We start from the raw sequence: 21,107 nt of genomic DNA on the forward strand, positions 1-21,107 counted from the left end.
TCAGCTGCCAAGCTACTGGGTGGAAACGAAGCTACTTCCGGTTAATCATTTCAATGTAAAATCTAGCGAGGAAAACCTCGGGGAAATGCGCTCGATTTCCAATTCTTTCATATTTATTCTCCCCCCAAGAGTCCGTCAGGTGGCGCTTTGGGTGTGCTATAGCTGTCCCTGGAATACCAAAGCACCCCCCCCCCAATACATCATATAGATAGATAGATAGATAGATAGATAGATAGATAGATAGATAGAAATTGGATGTATATGCATTGTACATAAAGTACATATATTTGCCACAGCCTTCCAGTTATCATTCTCATAAACACATCTCTAGCAAAAATCTGCCTTTCCACTCACAATTAAATTAATGAATAGTAGAAAAAATAATGCCGCATACTTGACTTGGTTCAGTATTATCTGAAAATGTGACAGTGGAAACAATCTGCGTATAATGTGAAATGCCTCAGGCATTAACAAGCCATGCTGCATAAGGACGTAGTTCCACCTTTGCCTCCACATCCTCATTTCACATTTAATATCTTATACAATTTGAAAATTGTATTCTTGCCCCAATTTGTGTGATGCTGGCTACTTTTACATGACATTTTTATAGCATGTGAATAATGTGACCTGGGGGGAACTATTATACGATCCCTAAATCATAACTTTCCTTTAAAATGTTCCTATCATTTTCCCATAAAACTATTGTTAACTATTGGATATATTAAAACAAACTGACAATATGATGGCTGAACGTCATCTAAATGTTACACATGCTAGAACCACGTCTAACGACTGGCACAAGTAGTCTAATGCAATTTTAGTGAATTTGATCAGGGAAGAGGCTGAAAGATTCTGACCTCCATGCATGTATAGTGATGTCATCATATGTCATTAATATGACATTAGCATGCATCGAACGCTCAGAATCATTGCAGAAATCAATTCGATGAACACATCTTCTTTATCCTATTTTTCATATCACACCCCAAATTGCAAAAACGGAGTTGAATCATTTATGGTTCGTCAACAGAGAAATGACACATATTAAAACAGATGGAGCACAATAGTCACTAACATAAGAATGTGATATGATGAACTAGGCAAGTGCATCATAATTACCTGGAGATGATATTTTACTTTATTTAGAAAACCCGGCGATTTTGTTAGGGGAAGTATTTAACTTAATAACTAAATTCTCACAGTTGTCAGATTATTCTATTCACTGGACAAAATCAACACTTCTACCTATTACAGAAAATTCATGGAACCCTGCAAGCCAGGACCCACACTACTCATTTTCTATAGGTAATTTAAAATACTTAGGCATAAAAATCTCACCTAAATTAACTGATTTAATTCATTTAAACTTTTCTCCACTTCTGGATAACATTCATAGTGACTTGGAACGCTGGAATAATCTTCCTATTTCTTTAATAGGACGAATAGCCACCGTTAAAATGAAAGTTTTACCTAAAATAAACTATTTTTTCTCAATGATTCCATTTAAACCTACGGCTAACTGGTTCCAGTTGTTGGACTCAGCCGTTACAAAATTTTACTGGAATAAAAAAAAAGCAAAGATTAGTCTATCTACTCTTCAGAAAAGTAAATCCAAAGGTGGTCTAGAGGCACCAAATTTTATGTACTACTATATACTGTAGCTAACCAGCTACAATATATCGTTCTATGGGCGCAACCCAACAGAGATACTAACTGTTGGCTGGAACTAGAACAAAAGGATTGTAATAACCTCAGACTTCTAGATTTACTCTTTATTACAACATCAATTAAGCGACATAACTGTTTTAAAAACCCAATGATTTCCGCCACCCTGACTGCTTGGTGGAAGGCATTAGAAATTACAAAAGCCCAAGTGGAGCCCTGTGGGCTTTCTCCCCTATGGCATAACCCTGACTTTCGAATTAACAACCAATCGTTTTATTTAGGTGTTTGGGAGCAGAAAGGAATTACACAGCTCCACCATCTCTTCTCAGATAATATGTTTATATCATATACATCCTTGCTCCAAAAATACAAAATAACAAACGGAAATTTTTTACATTATCTGCAAGTTAAAAATATGATAAAGAAACAAATTCCAACACTTCAGGGTACACTCCAACCGCCTGGTTTAGCTGAAGATATTACCAAGCTTTCTCCGACAACAACAAAAAAACTTTCAAAAATATATAAGTTACTTTCATATACGGATAAAATGTCTTTACCCATCTCGAAATGGGAGACAGACTTGTCTATAGCTCCGGAATCTGACTTTTGGATTCAAGTTTGTGAAAATGCATTTAAAATGACAAAACACACAAATTTACAACTTATCCAATATAAAATTATCCATAGAACATACATTACTCAATATATGATGAAGAAAATGGGACTCTCCGACTCCGACATTTGTCTCCAGTGTTTACAAAACACTACAGACACTTATTTTCATGCTTTATGGTTATGCACTCCGGTTATGTATTTCTGGACTAAAGTCTTAGAAAAACTTTCCGCTATCTTGGACTATAGGATACCTTTATCTCCAAACTTGTGTTTGCTAGGTGACTTAACAACAACTGACTTACCACACAAACAATTTCAATCTACACTTGTAGCCCTTACTATCGCAAAAAAAACAATTCTTGTTACTGGAAAAATAAACAAACTCTGAATATCGACCAATGGTCTAACCTCCTCATAAATCACATTTTAATGGAAAAAATATCGGCCTCAAATAAAAAACAAATATCAAAATTCATAGAAATATGGCCCCTCTTCGGCGCAGATGCCTGGGTGCGGTGTGTCCCCGGGGTCTGGGGGTCGGGGGCTGGGGAGCTGTCGGTGGGTGGTGGTGGGGGCGGGGGGCGGGGGCGGCTTGGTTGGGGGGTGGTGGTGGTGGGGGTGCCGAGGTGGGGGGGTGTCTGGGGATTTGGGGACCTGGGGGCGGTTGGGGCTGGGTTGGGGGCGCGGGCTGCGTTGGGGTGGGGGGCGCTCCTGCTCCTGGGTTTGCTCTCCGGCCGGTGGCCCCTGCGGGGCCTGGGGGTCGTCCTTTGGCGCTGCCGCGGCCTGGGGGGCCCTGAGGTGTTGCGCTTGCTCACTCTGCTTCGTCTGTCCTTTCTACCTTTCCTCAGTTTCTCCTTCGGGCCCTTGAGGTCTCCCTGATTTGTTGGAATTTAGATGTCTCTGGGGTTGGTGAAGGACTCTGGTTAGTGGCCCGGTGGATGGTGTCTGGTCGGTGCTGGGCTTCGCTTTTCTTTCTTTTCCTTGGTCCCTCTTCGGGTCTCCTGGCGGCCCCACGACTCTGGCTGGATTTTGAAGTGTTCGGTTTAGGTGAACGGTATGGGAATTCTTTTTTTTTTTTACACGCACGCACGCACCAAAAAAATAAAAATAAAAATAAAAAAAAGTAAAGAAAAAAAGGGAGAACAATGATGATGACATGTCAAATGATCAATACTGAGCTCTCCCCGAGAAAAAAAATAAAAAAATAATAATAATAATTACATGGAGTAAAACTGTCATATTACCATCTGCCACTCTTCATCAATCTCCGCCAACCCAGATGATTTCTCCTTGCTACTGCTCGGTGCTCTTTCCGCTGTCATTCCCTTTATTCTTTTCCTCTACAACTGTGGCGCACTGAAATAGCAAAGTTAATTAAATAAATGTGTGCTTCTCAACATGTAGGTTGTCACATTATTAAATTTAATCCATTCACTTGGATTAAAAGAGAACAGAAGTGAAAATCTTTGTGTGAGTGTCCCTGGGGCCAATTTGTGTTACACAACTGCATTCTGATGTCACACATGAAACCTGCACAGCCACAACTAAGCAGTTTGATTTGGCTATTTGTATATTAGTGGTGTAACAAAGAAGGTTTTGAACCAGAAAATATTTTTTTCATTTAAAAGATGCAAGCACATCGAACCTAATCATTCTACTCTGAAATATATCGTGATACGTATCGAATCGTCTTTGATTGAAAAGATATATCTTAGAAGGAAATGACACATTTACTGTATTGACATAATTTGACAAGTTAATTCCAATATATGTAAAATGACAAAAAAAAAAGGAATTGCATCATACTTTCTCAAGCTGAACCGTACCATATCGAATCGAATAATCCAACAAATTGAATCATAGGACTTTCTAATCGAATCTTCCTTGAATGGTTTTGCACCCCACGTATCGTGTATATATATTCGGATTCACCCACATTTAACAGCAACGTTGACATGTTTCATTACTCAAAAACAATTTGAGTTCCACTAATTCAAACTTTATCTATCTATTGTGGATGCAACGCCACCCCACCCCCCACCCCTCCTTGCTCCTTGTGAATGTGGAAAAACTGCAATTTGCATTCACATGCTGTGGTTGACATGTTGGATTTATTTGTTTTTTCTTATAACCAACTCCAAATCAGCACAATTGCCAATTAAGTCCAGTTCAAATCTATCGAATAGATTGTTTAAGGTTGGTTCAATCAACAGAGGAAACGTTAAAGGCCAACATGACAAAAAACAACCAAGGGGGTGTGAGTGGAGATGGGATGTCAGAGGCCGGCTGCCTTATTAAACCATCTCAAAACACTGAGTTGATGTCAACAACCACCTGCAGAAATTGGCAAGAGACTAAGGTAATCACACAGAACATTACTATTATGTATTTTTAAAAAAAAAACACCATCAGAAGGCTCCCAACAAACCTGGAATGGAAAATATAGTACCTCTAGATGTTCTAGTCCAAATCATTACATTAATTTACAATTAGGTCCATAATTATAGATACCTACAGATAGAATTAGTCCTTTATCCTCCTAAAATTCATCCAGTCTAAAACAGATAGGTGGTATCTTAGAAATAGTGAGTTATTATCTCTCTGACTGTCAAGACGATTATGGGGAAGCAGGAAGTGAACTGCTAAAACTAGTAGTTGGAGACCAGTCGTTACCCAGTCAGCTGGGATTGGCTCCAGCTCACCTGTGAGGATGGAGAGTGTCAGGGTCACATTTAAATCTTCCTCAAATTATGCAACTCAGTGAGACAGGAATTAATGACCACACCGTTTGTCTTTCTGGAGAAAGGAGGAAGTGGATGCCCTCAGCACTAAAGGATTTCCTGCCTCCACCTCCTTGCTCTGCACATTTTTTCACAAGTTTAGAAGGCGGAACAAAAGGCGGTACTAAACTCACAATGATAAAAACAACAACAACATGCATCTGGTGTGTGTGGGGGTGTCGGTGTAGCATTTCACTTGCAGCAAATAGTAAAGTGCTCATTCGTGTGATAACTTGTACAAATTTTCCAACAGATAGTTGTGTGTCTTTTTAATGACTACTGTCCAGGTGACCCTGAAAATAACCAACTTTTCGAATAATATGAGACGAAACGAGAGTGAACGCTTTTGGTCAAAGGATTATTAACCCCTTCATTTCAAACACACCTGCTATTCTGTTAAAGAGTGCAACATATTCTGCATGATTTCTGCTCTTTTGCTAGAATTTCTGCCTGTTGTGTCCGGGTCGCTGAGCACGACACTCAGAGCTATGCCTGAATTATCTTTGATGGGATGCACTTGGACAGTTCTACAGGCGCAATCTAAGACACATCTGGTGAGATTGGACATGGTGTCTTATAGACTGACACAAAATGAATTACTGAATTACAGAACATGATTTGTTCGCCACAACCTCTCAACAGTAACACAAACTAGTAAAACACACTTAGCTATGTTTATTAACATTATTTGAGGTTAACGTTTTCCACGCAACACCTGGTGCAAATGGGATGCTAACTGGCTTCAGGCTAAAATTAGCTGGTGTGCTAACATCAAATCATGATCTTATGTGTGTTAGCTATGAGATTATGTGTGTTATATTAACTAACAAAACACATAAACTAGGTAACAGGTAGGATAGCTAACATAGCTAGCATAGCCAACTTAGCTGCTGTTGTGAGCATTATAGCTGGTGAGTGTCTTAAAACAAGGAGGACAATTTTGAATTTTAGAATGCTTGCTGTCTCCACACAAAAATCAAACACACCCAGTAGTACAGAACTTTATTTTTGGCCATTGTTTGACAGAACTATCCATTTTCAACGCATCTTATCTGTTAAGGGTCAAATCAATGCTGGAGTCTATCCCAGATGACTTTGGCCGAAAGGCGGACTACAACTTCACCGTTCGTGTACCGTGGATGCATGCTACGTTATGAACATATTTTTCAGAAGTTTCGACTTTTATCAAAGTGGTGGCTGTTAGGCAAGCTAACGTTAGCTAGCTGTGTGGGCTAGCGAGTTGATTAAACTGAGCCGAATTGTTGTAGGTTAACTTCAAACTACAACTTACAACAAAAAAATGAGTAGCAGACTTTGCTAGCACAACACATCGGTGCCTTCGGAAATAAATAGGAGCACTTACTACTGAGTGTAGTCCACAGACTACAGCGCGTATTTCCTAACACACCCACTCTTACTGAGTTGGAAATGAACCCACAGTGCCTGTGCATAAGTCATGCGAGTGTATCACTGTACACCATTATTAACTCATATGCTCTCAAAAACGTATGAATAGTTACGATCTATTTTAAATGTTTTAAGTGTCCCAAAGACGAATTTATGCGTGTTTTGTGTGTGTGTTTTTTTATGCTAGAGCATACAGAAGGCTTTGAACAGCTTCTGAACTGAAGAAGTTGCTTAAAGCAATGGTAGTTATTACAAAAAAAGGTCAGCAGGTGGCAGCAGAGTATAAGAGATCAACCAAGACCATGTTGCAACAAAGCTCATTTACCCACAGTTCTAAACAACAAATTTGTGAATAATGATGAAACTATATAAGCTATATTCTAATGCTAATTGCTGCAAAACTGAAACAGATTGAAATATACTTTTTTTCCTGATTAAAGAAGAGACTCTAATCCTGCTTTTGGTAGTTTACATGTTTTTTTAGCAATATAACACTATATTCTGTGGGCCTTGCAAAATCAGTCAAAATCCAGTAAAACAGCCGGGAGTGACGTTGGTTGCGTCAGTAAAAATGTCTGGGAGTAAATGAGTTAAATAAATGGGAATTACTATTAGTCATAAAAAAAATGTCTAAAACTTTACTGAAGGTATATAAAGATGACTAAAATGTAACTATGACTAAAAAGCATTTTCATCCAAAAGATGAAGTCTAAAATTAAAATGGCTGCCAAAAACAGGGTTTGGGTGCCACTACATACTTAATCCAAATGTGGATATGTGACACTAGCGCATAAATAATTTAATCATGAAACAAAAGGCACAATGAATGCATTACTGTAATTATATCTGTCTCAGCCCCATAAACACACTCATCAGAAAAAGCTTTTCATAACATGATTACAACTCTTTCATGTCTTTAGTCATCGTGGTCCGTACAAAACAGATTGTAATTTTCAGTATATCCAAACATGACCCCAAGTCTAATTTACAGAGAGGCTATTTAAATCAACTGTGCTGATCCAATGAAAATGAATATTCTAATTCCTGTGAAAGGATTAAAGGATTTAGTTTGAGGATGGTGAGGACTACATCATACTGAACCAAAGGTTTTAATGTTAAAGAGCCATCAATTGGACCAGAAAGTGTTGGCGGCAGCTCACGCTGGTGCAAGTTCGATGTCATGACAGCAAAACGTTACATCACAGAGCCATTTCCTGAACACGACGCTTGGCATTTCCTTCTGTCACTTTAGCTCTTGACGCATCATGCATGGAGGTGTTTGACTCTATGGTCGCTTGCGCTCTAGCCGCTTTTCACACCTTAAATGGAGGTCTGCAAAGGTTCAGTCAAGGGTCACCTAAGAGCCTATGCATTTTCTTTAAAAGCTAAGGCAACAATTCCATCAAAACCCCAAACTCCAGCCAGATGGTCTGAAAGCATGTGCTTTCGTTTTATTTAACTCAATCCATTCTTGTGAGAGAACAAGATAACACAGTACAATTGCTCCCCTGCATCTTCTGATAAATTGTAAGAGTAAATTATTCATTAAATTCCTTTTATTATTAGTAGTAGTCATTTCTTTGCGTGACATTTAACTCAATTAATTTCATTCTATTTTGTTTTTTTAAACCAAGAGAGACAAATTAAAGCTCTTTGCCATCATTGCAAATAGCCAATAGTGGTATTTTAAATCTGTTTATCTAAAAGATTGGTAATAAATTAAATACAAATGTTTGTAATCAAGTTTATTGTGATTCATATTTTAATTAGGCTCCTCTTGGGCTGTCACGCTCCTCTGGAACAAATGTCCAAGTAATTGTCATCATGTTTTCAAATTCTAAATGGTTTGTGGGTTTTGCATCAAATGCCAGTGGACGAAAACATGGAATTTTGTGACAAGTGTACTTTTGTAGTTTTCCTTCTATCTTTTCCCCCACAAAAATGTTGAATAGAAAACCTGTATTGTAACATGGTTTCACAAGCACTGTGATTTCTAACACTTCAAATGGAATCACAGCTGTTTCTTCATGCTGCTGTCAGCTACTTTGTTTCGTGTTTCACTTTAGAGCACAAACATATGGGAAACTGTGTTTTAAGATGTATGTAAACATACTTCACACGTTCTATAAATACCAACATATGTTTCTAAAGTACAAAATAAAAAGGAGACAAACACATTTTTTTTTTCCACATTTAAAACCGTTCCCAGTTCTCTAAAATAAAGGATAAAGAACTGATGTGCATGTATTGTGCACTTGGTTCAAATCACTCTGTTTTGGGTGGCCGATTCTGTCTCACACAAACGTCAAGCATGGCTACTCACATCATCACAACATTTCGGAAACTTCTAGAGACTATTCTTCTAAAATAAAAATAAAAAATAAAAATAAAAAAGAGCTACAAATCTAGCGACTTTTTGCGGTGTTAGTGGAAATTTCTGAAGACTCTCGAGACTCCCTCCAGAGCAGCAGATGCTCATCCCTCCATATCCAAACCGCAATTGAATAGCGCTTGTGTGAAGCCACCACTTGCTAATTTAACACCCCGTGGCCAGATTCCATTGCATTTTGACTCATGGAAGCAGCACTTCAACACAAAGCTGCCAAAATTGCTGAACATTTGAGTCTGTGCCAGTTAACCAATGCTAATTTTGTGTTAACAAAAGGTGCCTAACTTCCCAATAATGGTCACAGAAACTCTGTGCAGAGGTAGTTATTCTGTAAACCAGCCCCACTTTTACATAAAAGTGGGAGAGAGAAAAAGAACAGTTATGTGTTGGTAACAATTTGATTGCAAACATTGTTGGTACTTGAGTTCAAATCAACCATTTTCGGAGCTGTAAATATGTGATTATGTGATATATATATATATATATATACAGTACAGGCCATAAATTTGGACACACTTGCTTAAGACTGGTTACTTTGTAGATTCTCACTGAAGGCATCAAAACTATGTGTTAACTGATGAGTTATGTATTTAAAAAACAAAAAAAATTAAAATGGTGAAATAACTGAAAACATGTTTTACATTATAAATTCTTCAAAATAGCCATCCTATGCTCTGGTTACTTTTTTTTGCATTCTCTTGACATTCTTACCTCTGGGAACTCCTTAAAGGCTGTAGAAAAACTCTTTCAGGTGACTACCTTTTGAAGCTCATGGAGAGAATGCCAAGAATGTGCAAAAAAGTAATCAGCGAAATGGGTGGCTATTTATTTATGTATTTATTTAATAATTTCACCTTTTTTTGTTAAGTACATAACTCCAAATGTGTTCGTTAGTTGTCATAGTTGTCGTCATAGTTTTGATACCTTCAGTGAGAATCTACAATGTACAAAGCTTGTATTAATTAAATATCTGTACTATATATATAACTCTCTCTCTCTCTCTCTCTCTCTCTCTCTCTCTCTCTCTCTCTCTCTCTCTCTCTCTCTCATATATGTATATATATATATTAATGCTGTCAAAGTTAAAGTGTTAACTGATTAATTAATCACAAAAAATTATCGCATTAATCATGAAATAACGCAGATTAATCGCACTATTAATTTTGACCAGAGATGAAGACAGCGTGACAGCGGATGGCTACGTTTAAGGTAGCACAGGTTGTGTTTGAGCAATAATTACATGCATTAAAGTAAAGCATTTAATAAATGTTTGTGTATTACATTTAGAATATTTGTCCATGTCAAAATATTGGGGTCATTTTTTTTTTCATTTTAAATTATGCAAGTAATTAACTGATTAGAAAAAGAAGAGGATGAGCGCATGCAGTGGATCAAAAAATGTTGAAGATGTCCTCATAACATTAAATGTCAAAAGAATTAACACATAACCAGTGCGCTTCAAATTTGGCAGGGAATTTTTTTGATAAAAATGATAAAATAATTTTTTTATTTATGCATCAATGTATGTATGTATGTATACGGCCCTAATACGCCATCGTATATCCTTCTGAAATGATGACATTAAGGGCATGGTTGTATCTTTAACTTATCTGTTTAAAATGTAAGTTTCTCTGAGAGGATAGCGTGAGCGAGCGCTAGAGAGAAAGCAGGTGATGCACACAGCGACCTTGTCATAATCCTTGACTTGACGTCTGCCTCAAACGTGTGTGAGGAGAAACTCCGGCCCATTGAGGCGAGAGATGACTTTTCCACTTCATCAATGAGGAACCTTTGATAAAGCGGTTCATCATGATGAAGGCTCAGTCACAAGATGAAGTCAATGCTGTCTGAGCTCTCAGCATTCTGCCCTCGTTTTACAGCATCAATCAAACAGATGAAGAAGCGGAGCGAAAATCATGGCTGGAACTCTACTTGAGTTGAAATTAGTAATACAAAAAGGTCAAAATCCGAGAAAAAAAATGGTAGCTTCTGTCAGTCCCGCTTTGTCTGGGCAGATGTGATTGCTGTAATAATGCAGCCTCCTCCGAAGTGCAACAATAAATGACATAATTTTCAACATCAACAGCAATGATGTTGAAATGGTGCCTCTACTTTCATCCTTTAAACGTCATTTTTAACTCGACAGACTGTATTGAAGTTTTTAATGATAAATATAGCCCATTAAAGATGATATTAATGATGCATTCAATTAATTGATTTCTATAATGATTCTGAGGTTTCAATGCACGTTGTTGTCATCCGACATCCACCACACATCAGCGGAATCAGTTTGCTTGTGACCTGATCAAATTCACCAAAATCACCTTATACCACCTGCGCCACAACTTAGACCTGCACTGAGCTGCTTTCAAGAGAGCAACAATGTACTTACAAAAAGTATTATCCCCAACAGAGCATGTTAAGAGGAAAATGACAAGTAAAAAGAAGAAACAATGGAAGTTCTCATTGATAGCAGTAGTGTCCCGATATTTTTGACCCAGGGTTTTATGACGTTGACGATTTGACAGCGGAACAGATTATTTTCCATTTCCAATTTAAGGGAGCATTCCAGTTGACTTTTCTCCGTGTTGTGTTCAAAGACTAGCAGATTCCACTCTTGTTGACTTTTAAGTGCATTGAGCTGCAGTCAGCAACGTACGTATATGGGCCTTCTTTCAGCCTTCATTTAATTTTTCTGCCAAACTAATGTTGCCAATTTCAGCCTTCCAGCAGCGCGATAGCAAATAACCTTACAAGAGGAGGGTAATAAAAAAAAATAAAGAAAATCTCAAACATATTTCCAGTTCCACTTCTAGTACTTTCACAGAATTAGTTTTTTTAAGTACAGGTATGGTAAATTCTGTACTTTGAGCTGCTGACAAGTGTTGTTGTTAATCCTGTGATGGAATCCATTTTGGGACAACAACGAGGCTGATTGAAAAGAAAAGAAAGCAATCAAAAACAAATTTGAGGGGAGGAGTAGGAGAGATTGGTAAACACATTTGTTTCCATGCCTCCCAGTGCAGAGGACGTGAGATCGAGTCCGGGCTTCGGCCTTCCTGGGTGGAGTTTGCATGTTTTCCCCGTGCTTGCGTGGGTTTTCTCCGGGTACTCCGGTTTCCTTCCACATTCCAAAGACATGCATGGCAGGTTAATTGAACGCTCCAAATTGTACCCCACCTACTGCCTGAAGCCAGCTGGGATAGGCTCCATTCCCCCCCCCTGCAACCCTTGTGAGGACAAGTGGTTAAGAAAATGGATGGGTGGATGTGATTGCATTGTTGACCAACACCCTTCTCTATTCACCAGGGCAGTGTGAGAGGGTCGGGCAAAGCTGGAGAGCAGGGCTCGTTCTGCACACCTGCAGGACATCAGCAATCAGCCGGCTCCAATGAAAACTTAAAAATATTTTATTGTAAATTTGATTGTACATTTAGAACAGATATAAAATGTGCGATTAATCGTGAGTTAACTATTAAAGTCGTGATTAATTCGATTAATAATTTCAATCGCCTGACACCCCTAGTTATTACTTATCAGCACATTCATGAAAAAATAATGAAGTTATCACATTAACTATAGATAAAATATTATCTTCTTGCTGTTGAAAATTGCTCAGAGTCAAGTTTCCCTTTAAGTGGAAAATCCGTACTTTGTTTAGATCATTTCAAACCTAGATAAAATAGGAATACTCACCACAGTATCAATAGATAATGTTAGAATGCAGAAATATATTTACCGTTTTTTCTAAAACAATTGAAGTTCTCATTTTGCAGCTCCAACACAAAAGCATTCAACAAAAAGTCAAGTAAATACCATACAACCTTTTACATCACACACGCACGCACGCACGCACGCACAGACACACACACACACACACACACACACACACACACACGCACACACACACACACACACACACACACACACACACACACGCACACACACACACACACACAATTATTCGTTCAAAACTTTATTCCACATTTAGTATTAGACACAAAAAAGCACACTTTTCATGAATTTTATAATAACCTGTATTTCCCAATGCATGAACCCAGTCAATCAGAAATTATTCCTATATACTGTAGATAAACTTGCAAAATGCACTGAGCTGTCACCAACGTCTTACAAATGCAATTATGCTATCTAGTATGTAATAAAATGACCTAAACACAAATCGATATCACACTCTTTTTTTTTCTTTTCTACAGTACATTACATCTTTATAATTTTAATTAAATTTGATGATTTATCTGGAAATTACTGTAACAATAACTTAAAGATGGAGCCATATTTCTACTAGTTTAACATTTTTTCCACTTTTATGTTCACAAGAGTATCAGAACTTAGCAAAAAATGATCGAACATTTAGAACAGGTATAACATTTGTGATTAATCGTGAGTTATCATGCGATTAATTACAATTAAAAAATGTATTCGCCTGACACCCCTAATTAAAATGCAATTAGTAAATGCACAGTAAATGTATTGAATGCATTTTGTCTGTGGGTTAGATATGCTAATTTGTATGTTAATAGTTATCACTAAAAGGAAAGACCTATACGCAGTTTTCCTGAAATATTTCACCTCTGACATTTTACAGAAGTGAGACCAATTTGTGGTGACACCTGTGACTTTTAAACTAAGTGCAGAACTTCAAAAAGTATGACACACATACTATAATATAATAAAAATATTTGCATTAATTAACCTTTTCTATTATTAGAAATTGTACAGCATCGTTTCATCTACAGAAGCATTACATTTGTCATGAACTTCTAAAACAGTGTTCCCAATATTAAGTACATCCATTCATTTATTTTCTATTCCAGCTCTTTGAGTGATTGATGAAAGTTGTATAAAGTACAAAGAACGATTTGACAACAGGGCAGCCATTAAAAGAATGTCTGTGACCAAGCTAGCTTTCATCCCCAATGTTCCTTTTGGCCAAGATTTAAAAAAATAAAATAAGAAATAAAAACTTGTGGTGGGGGGTGGGGGCAGGAGAGGAGAATTCGGTCCCCTGCAAAGTTCCTGATCCCCCATCGCCTGAATTCAAGGCTCCACTGTATTGAAATTGACAATATCCTGAAGGTATGTAGTGACTGCTGTTTGTACTTTTGGGCCAGCATTTAGACAGCAATTACACTCAAGCGAATAGCGCTCTAAAAGATCAAACTGAAACATTTTTGGCCTGTTTGTGTTAATTATTTTATCCAGGTCATCTGCAAAAGGTGAAACAAGACAATTTGACATTTATTTAAAGGCTTCTTTGGTTTTCACTTTTATGTGTCTTTATTTATGCCTCTGGCGGGTGGTCACATGAAGTCAAATCTAATGTCAAAAGCAAGAATGCAGGGCAAATTCTAGCAGTGCTGAAAGATGGGTAAGGAATCCATCACAATGACTTCTAACAGAAAGATTATTGCAAAGCGATCAGCAGGAGTAAAATGTACTGTAATATCTTCTCTTTGGAATCATTTGATGAAAGAACATCACAGACATGTTATTTATAATCAATACCTCTGAACTGCTTTGAAAAGGGATCCCATTGTTTTTTGGAGATTCAGTGGGGACAAAGTTGACGGAGGACCGAAGTGAAAAAAAAATCCCTCTTATCATTCTGTCATGTGGAAGCACAATCTCATGCATCCTCGTCAGAGTAAGCTGTGACATTTAATTTTAATACAATAATGGCTTTTAACAACAAAACTGTGCCAAAACCATAAATGGGAAATTCTAATAACCTTAAAAGGCTTGAACATTTTTTACAGAATCAAACAAACATGGACTCAAATGAAATAGGTCACTTGCTAAATACTTTTCACTTGCAGACTTCCAAAATATGCTCTTATGAATTGCTGCAGCAGCAGGTAATGAATGATATACATACCAATCAATAACATAATAGACCATACAAGGATAGAGAATTTGAACCCAACCATGTATGCTGAAGCATGGAGTGTGCAAAAAGGCACAGAAAGCTTCAGAAATACCCGGGACACGTTTCTACTCGACTATAGTATTTATACTTCCTACAGGTTTTATTAAATACTCAAAATATAAATACTCACGAAAAGTGGAAAAGTGTGCTGCGGTCTGACGAGTCCACTGTATTGTTAATGCCAAGCCACATGTCTGCAAGTGTTACAACAATGTCACTGGCTTTGTAGTAAAGGAGACTAGACTGGCCTGCCAGCAGTCCAGACCTGTCTGACATTTAAAATTTGTGGCACATTATAATGCACGAAATACGACAACGGATTGGTGGAATGGTGTCCTCAGTTCACAAACGCTTATGAAGTGTTGTCAAAAGGAAATGCGATGTAACAATAGTGGTAAATACCCCCCTGTCCCATTTTTTTGAATGTGTAGCAAGCATCAAATTCAAAATGGGAAAATATTGTATTTATGAAATATTTGCAAATAAAGAAGAAAGATATCAGTTTGAATTTTAAATATCTCATGATTTTCATCTTTTTAGTCTATTCACTTTGAATATAGGTTGAAAAGGATTTGGAAATCATTGTATTCTGTTTAATTTTACATTTGACACAACATCCCGACTTGAGTGGAAATGGGGTTTGTTGACATTGTCTTCAATAGAGATTCAGTCTAACAGCATCTCTATTGGATTACTGTCTTTTGATACAAGTTTCTAAAGAATGAGTCATGTGATTCTCTAGAGTCACCAGTAACTGATATGTGACCTAATTGGGTATTAGAGACTAAAAAGGAGGGAACATCTTAAATGAAAAAAATTACCTATTTAAGTCTGTCTGTTGTCTAAGACAGGCCAACATTTTACATCTTTCTTTCATTGGGAAAAAGATGTACAGTTTATAATAATAAAAAAAAAAATGTAAATACAATAAACAGTTTTATCCAATGAAGGGGGTTCCGTTTTCTATATGTTTTTGTTCATTCATCAAAAAAAAAAAGGAGATTAGAGATTAGAGAGGACCTGGGGCACAATCTCTTTTTTTGACTGGGTAAAGGTCAGGATTTTGCAAACTAATATTAAAATTGCCCAAAAGGGCAGACAGCTTGTATTTCCCGTCAACATGTCACACCAACTTGACTCAAAATGACAGAACTTGTCTTTGCTGAAAGGCAGCAAAGAATGTTGGAAGAAAGGATGACATCATTCCAGTTCGACAGAAGTCCTTGCCATCAGAGGATGAAACTGGCTGAAGGCAAAAATTGTGTCAGTCAAATAAAAGATTCAAGAAACTAAAAGCTATTTGCACTCTTCCTGCACACTCCCATGAGTCTTGGCAAGAGTGGAGGATAATGGATGCCATAAAGTAAAGTGTGACGAAATCTGAGGGGTGTCAAAAAATGTGCCAGACGTAGCTTCGCTTAAAGTTAAGTGAATCTTCTTTCTGCCTTTCACATGAGTGGGCAAGTTTGGAAACCTGAGGCACAATTCATACATGTTGTCATTTGTCAATGACATTATGATTTGTTGAAAAAATTTGTCATAGGCAAATACTATGTTGTGACATTTTTGGGTCTATATATAACTTGCGAGGTTTGTCAATTTTGGTGAATTGACCATTACATTCTTTACAGAGATGTCATTGGCATTGAAGCAATGACCTTTATTTGTCAGGGCGCTTGCAGTTGTTAAATATTGTTTTCAATACTGTGCGTGTTTTACAGTCGTGACATCCCACAGTGGTCTGTAATTGAGCCTGTTCTGTTTAATCTTTTTTTTTATGCTTCCCTTGGGCAGTATTAGAAAACAATCTGTTAATTTCCACTGTTGGGGCAGAACTTTAAATAAAACCAGATGGGGTCCATTTTCTCCCAATTTTCAAGGAGAAAATTATGCTTTTAAAACAGTTTAGTAAGTTTTTTGTTTGTTTGTCTTAAACACCCCAAATGTATCAGATTTGAATCACAATATTTCTTGTCTAGTCTCATGCAAGTGATCCAGCCCTCATTGCGCTCCATATACTGCTGGATCCAGGGCTGGACTGGCCATCTGGTATACAGGGCAGATGCCCGGTGGGCCGGCCTCTTTTGGGGCCGATGCAGTGCTTTTTAAATATTATTTTCCTATATTTTAACCCAAAAGACTGGCCCGCAATTTAGAGGGTCCAGTCCATTAATCCAGTTTGAACATATAAAGTAAACCGTAATATCCTCAATAAACTCAATAAAAATCATTGGCATAACTACATGTTAGGCAGGAGTCGGGCCGTGCCGGTTGGCCTAAGTAAAAATGCCAGGGCCGATTTCTTTTTTTGTGCCAGTCCAGCCCTGGCTGGATCTATGATGAATTCAGCTTCTGTTAAAATGGATCGCGCCTTACCCGCTTTGCTGTTCGAAAGCTAATGTGTTCATCCAAAAAAACTAAATGCAGCTCTTCTTCTAAACAAAGCCAGCAAAGGCTAATGACACCAGTGCGTGGGTTGACTCAACATTTTGTTGATGTTTATGGATTTGAACATTCCCCAAATTCGCCTGGGACCTTTGTGCTTAAGGCTATTTACGGACTTTCTAGGCACAGTGATTCTTTCTGCTCAAGACCAATATCCAAAAAGGTTGACGATACAGACAATACTACAAACTCATAAATCAATTACTTTTATAATAATGTCCCCTTCCTCAGTCCTGATTAGTAACTATGTAGTTTTAATTGGGCCTATGTCATTAAAAGCTTATTGACTTCCCAATGACGGGATCTGGCTAAGTGTGGCTAGAGGTTTAGCCACATAAACACCAGCTTTTGTGGCTAACTCCACATAAGAGTGGCTAAGAGATTTGTAGATTATTTAGCCTCATTGGCTAACAGAAAACACTAAGAAATGATCTCGTTGCTTCTTCTGGCCGGCCCAAAACCAGATTGATGCTAAAATATCATGTTATGATGTCTGTATATGTTTTTATCAGAAAAGATATGTCGTGAAATTGATTTAAAGTGCCACTTGGAGGGCATTCCAGAAGTGCATAGCTTCCTTATCAAATCAAGTCAAGTCAGGTTCATCCCTTAACCCAAAAATAATTTCAAAGTGCTTTTATTAAGTATATTTTTCATTTCATTCAAAGTAAGATTGAAGTTTTTTTATGACTTCATGAGCCCGTTTACCTGCCACTCAGTAAAAACTCATTTAAAAAAACTGTTTGCATTTGATCCGCTTGTTTGTGAAAATTTGGAAGGAAATTGACTACTAGGCAGGAGGTGGAACAGGAAGATCACCGCAGAATGAATTCTGAAGTTTACAAAACCATTTTGCTTGGCAATTTTCAGAAAAATGTTATCCAAGCTAATTGGGGCAAGCTTCATCATGCAACAAGATAATTATGAAAAATACTCTAAATCAGAAGGGAAAAGTGGAAGGTCTTAGACTGGACAAGTCAATCACCAGATCTTAACCCAATAGAGCATGCGTTTTACCCCCTGATGAAACAAACAGGAACTGAAAGAGGCTGCAGTAAAGGCCTGGAAATGATTTCAAATGAAGAAGTGGTGAAGTCATTGGTTCGCAGGCTTGATGCAGTTATTGCAAGTAAGTGTTATGCCACCAAAAATAAATGTTGATTTACTTTAAGTCAGTTGAATCATGTCTGTTGCAATACTTTTGCTCACTTGAAATGTGGGAGGCTTCAAACAAAAGGCTCTCGCCTGAGTTGTGTAACACGTCTCGGTGTAACAGAAAAACATTAAATAAAAGCGTGGATTCTGAACTTTTGTCTCGTATTCATCTTTTGATCTGAAACCCAAATGTTTTCAGTAAACAACAAAAACAAAGGAAGTGACCATCCCGTTCCAATACTTTTGAAAGGAACCATATGTGCCTTTTTCCTTTAAATAACGCAAAGTTGGTTCAATTCATTATTAACCTAAATAAAAACAACACAACAAACCGTGATGCCAGGTAGATTACTTTTTCTTTAAATAACTCAAAGTTGGGTCGATTCATTAGTAAACTAATTCAATTGAGTTATTCAATCGACCTCAATCCCCACAAAACATCTCAATAAACAGGAATGCTAGGTGGGTTATTTAAATTGACCCAACGTTCATTTTTTTCCCCACCTAATTCAATCGGGTTATTCAATTTACCCAAAAAGTTGGGTAAAATTAAAATTAAATTAATAACCCTCAAAGAAACCCAATTTTTTGGGTTGTTTTGGGGGTCATTCATATGACCCAACGTTTGATTTTGTTTGAGGTTGAGTTTGTGTCTTTTTGACCCAACTGTTTTTAGAGTGTACTGTGCAATATGCCAGTTGCTATATATGCAAAAGATATGGGTAGAAAGATGTTTGAGTACTCTATACAATAAGGTTTTTACCATATGATGATTCATAGGTCTCAGAAATGTGATGATCCCCATGACGGTATAGTATGAAGATATTGGAAAAAGAGAAAAAAAATGTTGGAGACTTTTTTTTTCCCCCAGAAGAGACATCTGCACTCATAAAGGCATCACAAACAAGCAAAGTTGCACTTTATTCTGCTAATCAAACATTCAAACAGCACTCAGCAGGCTTTGTTGAGATCCTTGAAATGTCAGTAGGAATGAAAATGAATGTGTCATGGCCTGAGACACGGTTGCTTGGATTCTCATCTGTGAGGTCCTGCGATCTTTGCTCCCAACACCTGAGACTTATTATTGCAGGTGCTGCTTGGTTTTATGTGAAATATGGAGGCAGACGAACGGGTGCAGTGCATTGACGTGGATGTGAGGATGACACAGGATGTGTGAATACAAAGTAAGTGATGGTGCTGAAAGTGAGTGCGCACGGAACGTGCATTGTACCTATTCATCTATTCCTCATTAGGGTTGCGGGTCTGCTTTATCTAACAAGGGACTGCATTATAGTAAGTAGATCATATTGAACAATGATAAGTTCCCCTAAAGCAGGGGTCTGCAATCTGCGGTTCTGGAGCCAAATGGTGTCGTGTTTGTGTGTCAGGCCAGTCTGCTGGGTCATGTTTTTCCTTCCCTCTCACAGCTGCTGGCATTCTTCTGGGTGGGCGGAGTCCCCAGCTGCACACCTGAGAGTCATCGCAATCGCCTTAGTATTTAGGTGCATCATAGGCTGAAGGACGCCGTTGGATTATTACGTTGATGCCACTCATGCTCTTCATTGTTACGAGTGCCGACTGTGCAGTGACAACCATTGTCTAGTAGTTTTGCTTTTTCACATCTGATGACGTCGTCCAGCTGGGACTCCGTCCATTTGTTTAGTTTAGCTTGGATTTTCTCTTGTACTCTCTTTTTTTTAGACTGTTGTTATCACCCTTGGTGCTCCTTTTGTTCTGTTTTGGTTCTACTTTGTATCGCATATGCTCACGTACTTGTCGTGCTCTTTTTGTTATTAATTTTCTGCTCAGGGGTCCAGTTAATTAGTTCACACTCACAACACATGTGGCTCTTTTGTCCCTTTCCTGTGGATCTCTAAAAATAATTAGAATAAATTATTTATTTATTTTACATATTTTTTTTAGATAAAATATTTTCTGAATGAATTAATGTTTTAGATAAACATGAATAATTCGATTTTCAAAAATGCCATAGTCCAAATTTTTAAGTTGTCAGAAAAAAGAGAAACGAAATGTAGAACAAAAGGTTTTTAAATGAGCTAAAAATGTCCAAAAAGTGATCATAAAAAGTACAAAAAGGAAAAACAGAAGATTACCATAAAATGTCCATGAAATTGCCTACAATGGCAGAGAATTGAATTAAAAAACTAATAAATAAATACAAATAAAAAATAAAAATAAAAAGGCAGAAAAGAAAAAGATCAATTACTAATATAAAATGTCCAAAAAGAAAAGAAGAAAGGCAGAAAATTACCATACAATGTCTTTGGAATTGGCAAAAAAAGTCTGAAAATTGGTTTAAAAAATAAATAATAATAATTATTATTCTTATCATAATAAAGGCAAAAAAGAAAAATTTCAAAAAGTAACTATAAAATGTCCAAAACAAAAGGAGAAATAGTGAAAATTACCATAAAATGTCCACAAAATTGCTAAAAATAAATGAAAATTGATGGCCAAAAAAGGCAGAAAAAAATTCTAAAATAGCAACAAAAAAATATCAGAAATTTGACACATGGGAGAAAAGTCTGAAAATATATGAAAGATTGTTCCCCCCCCAAATCCTTAAATAGAAGACAAAAGGTAGAAGAAAATGAATCTCTACGTATTGGATGTTGCATATATGTTTGTGTTGTGTCCTAAAGGCTCTGGATGTTGTGGGGTTGTCATGGTTAAAACGCCT

Source organism: Vanacampus margaritifer, chromosome 19 (assembly GCF_051991255.1).
Source record: "Vanacampus margaritifer isolate UIUO_Vmar chromosome 19, RoL_Vmar_1.0, whole genome shotgun sequence".
Lineage (NCBI taxonomy): Eukaryota > Metazoa > Chordata > Actinopteri > Syngnathiformes > Syngnathidae > Vanacampus > Vanacampus margaritifer.